Source organism: Psammomys obesus, unplaced genomic scaffold (assembly GCF_907164565.1).
Source record: "Psammomys obesus unplaced genomic scaffold, mPsaObe1.curated_primary_1811, whole genome shotgun sequence".
Taxonomy (NCBI): domain Eukaryota; kingdom Metazoa; phylum Chordata; class Mammalia; order Rodentia; family Muridae; genus Psammomys; species Psammomys obesus.
This window is the reverse complement of record NW_026586383.1, coordinates 3,766,789-3,771,305: the sequence shown is the minus strand read 5'-3', so window position 1 is coordinate 3,771,305 and position 4,517 is coordinate 3,766,789. Positions and strand designations below refer to the sequence as shown.

Below are 4,517 nucleotides of genomic sequence, written 5' to 3'. Positions count from 1 at the left end.
CCCTGCCCGCCCGCCCAGGCTCCAGCGCCCCCTCGCCCCGGCCAACCCCGCCGCCGCCGCTCCGCCGGCCCGGACGCAGCTTCGATGCGGCTCCAGCTCGGGCTCGCTCGCCGCTTCCGCCTCCTCCTCCGGCCCCGCCCCGGCCCCGCCCCCGCAGCCGCTCCCCTCCGAGGCCCGCCCCGCGCGGCCCGGCGCCTCGCGGCGGCACAAGCGCCTGGGCCGAGCGGCGCTGCCCGGCCCCCGCGGCGTCGCGGTCTGGCGGCGGAAGGGGCGTGACCAGAGCGGGGCGGCTCGGGTGACTGGCAGGTCTCCGCGGCAGTCACGGCGAAGCGGCCGGAAGGCGTTCCCGTGAGCCTCTGCGCCGTCGGCCGAGCCACCAATCAAACCCCGGGACTAAATTGGCAGCCATAGCAGAGAGCTCATTGGCCCGCTCTGGAAGAAGTGGTTCCGGGTCCCACTTCCGTCGGGGCTGGGAAATACCCCGGCGTCGGCTTTTGGCCCCGCCGCGGAGAAAAGCGGCTGAGTCTCGTTTGAGGAATTAAGTTAGGCCTGTTGTACAGAAAATCTTGATTGACAGGGGAATGAGCCAGTCAGCCCTCCCTAAAGGTCTTCTCTCCCCCGCCCCGGCAGCTCAAGAACGGTGGAAAGTCAAACTTTAATCCCCGCGTTGGCGAGGAAGAAGCGGACTGATCCCAAGCTCCAGGTCAGCTTGGTCTACTTAGCGAGCTCCGGCCGAGCCAAGGTTGCATACGAGGATTTGTCTCAAACAAAACAAAAGAGTGACATTTACAGACTCCAGAACTTCTGGTGACTTTGAGATAGCCCCAGAATGTGTGACACCCTCGTGATTGCTTAGTCTTGTACACTAAAAGAAAGCATATAAATTGCTGTGAGGGTTAACTTGAAGAAAACTAATGTTTTTCTAAAGAAAACGAGAGGTTATGGTTCAGGTAACGTGAAGACGAAGAAACGGAGATAGCCCCACGAAAGACCAAAGCCACACTAAGCATGGAGGCTTCCTGCCCTTGTCCAGGTGCCTACTTTTATTGCCTACTGAAGGTCTTCTGTGTCTCCTCATCCCTAAACATGGGGTTCCGAGGAGAACTGCCCCCTCCATTTTTTATCAGGGCTGTCCACAAAATAGTTTCCAAAGTGTTGGATTTGAGTCGTGAATCGAGATGGATGTGGGTCCAGCGACATGGATTAGCCAGGTCTATTATTAACTGTTGGAAAATAAAGGGATGGGGTAAATTCTCTGATTCTTGGGGTGAGTGTAATTGTACAAAACTGTCATCTGTCTCTTCAACCAATCTGTGCACTAAAGAAGCACGCAAACATACACAGAAGCAGAGCCTCTGAAAGCTAAGATCACTTGCCAACCTCAAAGGTTAGGGCCAAGGGTCGTGGGGCACGCTGGAGGCTGAAGCAGGTGGGATCTCTCAGTTTGTGGCCAGCCCGATCTATACAGTTCTCCAGGCCAACCAAGGCCCCGTCTCAAAACAGCAACAACTCTCAGGTTAGTTCAGCTCTACTAAAAAAAAAACAAAAACAAAAAACAGAAAGCAGAAATCAGTGGAACTAGATTCAAGGCCACACCCAAAGAAAATAGGAGACTTTTCTCTGTCAAACAACTATCTTTGGAAACAGGGCGTGATGGTTCGTGAATGTTGTCTTAGGGTTCTATTGCTGTGGAGAGACACCATCACCATGCAACTCTTACAAAGGAGGCATTTAATTGGGGCTGGCTTACAGTTTCAGAGACTTAGTCCACTATCACCCCGGCAAGAAGCATGGCAGCGTGCAGACAGACATGGTGCTGGAGCCCAGAGTTCTACATCTTGACTCGAAGCAGGAGACTATGTGCCACACTGGTTGTAGCTTGAGCATAGGAGACCTCAAAGCCCTCCTTCCAAAAAGGCCACACCTCCTAGTTCTACTCCCTGTGGGCCAAGCACTCACACACACACACACACACAGGAACCTGCGGGAGCCATCTCTATTCAAACCACCAGGTATTTAATCCCAGCACTAGGGAGATGACAAAGGAGAATCACAGTTAATTTAAGGCCAACCTGGGCTACAGAGGGAGTTATACATTCACAATATCCTGGCTCAAAAAAAAAAAAAAAAGTGTGTGTACAGGGTTGGGCTGTAGAGATGGCTTAGTGGTTTAGAGCAGTTGCTGTTCTTCCATAGAAACTGAGTTTGGTTCACAGTACCCACACCAGGTAGGTAGCTTTAACTCAGCTCCAGGGATACAGTGCCTTGTCTGACCTCTTTAGGCACATGCACTGCAGAGGAGAGGAGGCTGCTTGTAGAGGCCTCACTGCAGAATTTAGACTGCCCTGGGAGAAGGATAGGTCATTAGAGATTAGGGAAAGTGTTGCATGGATTTTTTTTTCTATTTGGTTTATTTATGCTTCTACCTCCTTTCTCCAGTCCAGTCCCTTCCAACACTCCAACATCAGGCAGGAGAGAAGGAAGGTTAGTGGGGAGAGGGTTCATAGTTCTCATTTGACTATTTCCTGTTGGTTAGGGTTATGGAGTTTTTTGAGGCAAGTCCAATCTTCATTTCAGGATGTCTCCAACTTCTCTTTCTCGTCAAACTGCAGCAGCTGCAACCAGAGCAGCAGGGGGAGAGCAGCTGCCGCCTCCTTCTTCCTCAGAGCCCATCCCCTACCCCAGGGTCTGACAGTTATTCCCTCTCAGAGTCCTCATAATGAAGCTGTTCTCAGCTGGCAAAGATCACACCCCTCTCAGAGTGCCCACGAGGCAAATAGTTTGCTGCTGTGGACGACCTAAAGCAGCCCCATATCCCACACCTGAGATACAAACAAAAACATAATTATGTAACATAACTGAGTTTTTAAAAGACACCAAAACTCCCACTAAAGGAAGGGCTTAGGGAAGGAGGCAGTTGCATGACCAAGTAATCTCTATCCCAAAAGTTAGGAAAATGATGTAGGCTGTGTTGCCTTGATTCCAACTTTAGAGATAGCACCTGGGGGTACTAAAGATATGTAGAAAATGTTTTTGATGAAGGGCACTGATGAGAGAGGGAGAGATGGTATTTTGTACCCTTCTTTGTCTTCCCGAACGACTTTTACTCTATTCTTGCAGGAGAGATTGGAGTTGAGACAGTGACAGGTCAAGATAGCTAGGATAGCACCTTGACTGAGAGTGATTACTTACACATACCTCTGTCCTCTATCAGACCTAAGCCTCTGTCATTGCCCCTGAAGATGGAGAGGTTTGGGTTCACTCCCTAGTGTGGTAATATTGAATATATCTCTGCTTCTAATACTTGTCTATTTAAAAAAAATTTTTTAATGTGGGGTTTCTCTGTGTAGCCTTGGCTGTCCGGGACTCGATTTGTAGACCAGGCTGGTCTTGAACTCACAGAGATGCCCCTGCTTCTGTCTCTCAGAGTCTGGGATTACAGGCATGTGCCACTAGGGTTTCTCTGTGTAGCCTTTTCTGTCCTGGGCTCACTTTGTAGACCTGGCTAGCCTTGAACACACAGAGATCTGCCTGCCTCTACCTGTATTTTTTATTTTTTGAGATTATAATTGCATCATTTCCTCCTTTTCTCCCCATACCCATTCTTGCACTCTTTCAAATTTATGACCTTTTTTCATTGTTGTTATATGCATGTGTATATATATATGTACATATGTTATTATATGTAATATAATAAATATATTTTAAAGAATCTGCTCAGTCTGTATAATGTTGTTTGTATGTGTGTTTTGAGGTCTGACCATTTGGTATTAGATAACCAATTGGAATTCTCTTTCCTGGAGAAAACTGCTTCTCCTCCTCTCAATAGTCTTTATTTGCCTGTAGTTCTTTGTGTGTAATTGATGTCTTCTGGTCTTCCCCCATCTGTGTTAGCATGTATCTTGTTGTTGTCCTTGCTCAGCTCATGTTTAGGCAGTCATGTTGGTGAGACTTTATGGGTGTAGCTTCTGACCTTACTAGAAAACACAACCTCACAGTAAATGCCCTCATCCTTTGGCTCTTACAATCTTAGTCCCCTCTCCTAAAATGCTCCCTGAGTCTTAGGTGCAGGAGTTATAGTGCAAATGTAGATGCAGGAGTCATATTGAAAATGTATCCATTGGGACTGCAAAATCGACAATTCTGCAGATTTTGATGTTTGTGGTTTTCTGTTACAGGCTCTGTCTGCAAAGAGTAGTTTCCTTAATGAGGGATGAGAACTACATTTATCCATGATTATAAGGACAATTATTTGGAATGTAATTAGGGACTATGCCGGTTTAGTAAATTGGTGGTTATGGGTTCTCCTCAAGAGCCATGACTTCAGCTGGGTGTGGTGGTGCATGCCTCTAATCCTAGCACTTTAGGAAGCAGAGGCAGACAGATCTCTGTGATTTCAAAACCATCCAAGTCTACAGAGCGAGTCCAGGACACCCAAGGCTTTACAGAGAAACCCTGCCTTGAAAAATAGATAGATAGATAGATAGATAGATAGATAGATAGATAGATAGATAGAT

The 4,517-nt window shown here is 48.0% G+C and overlaps 1 protein-coding gene across 2 annotated transcripts in view; it reads right to left on the bottom strand.

Annotated features, from left to right (window-relative positions):
• Ubp1 (upstream binding protein 1) overlaps positions 1-141 on the bottom strand; it is a 49,127-nt gene extending 48,986 nt beyond the window's left edge. For both annotated transcript variants that reach the window (XM_055601789.1, XM_055601790.1), the window contains exon 1: positions 47-141. The gene's annotated coding sequence lies outside the window, so the exon portion shown is untranslated. The remainder of the gene's footprint in view (positions 1-46) is intronic.
• Positions 142-4,517: the final 4,376 nt, after the last annotated feature.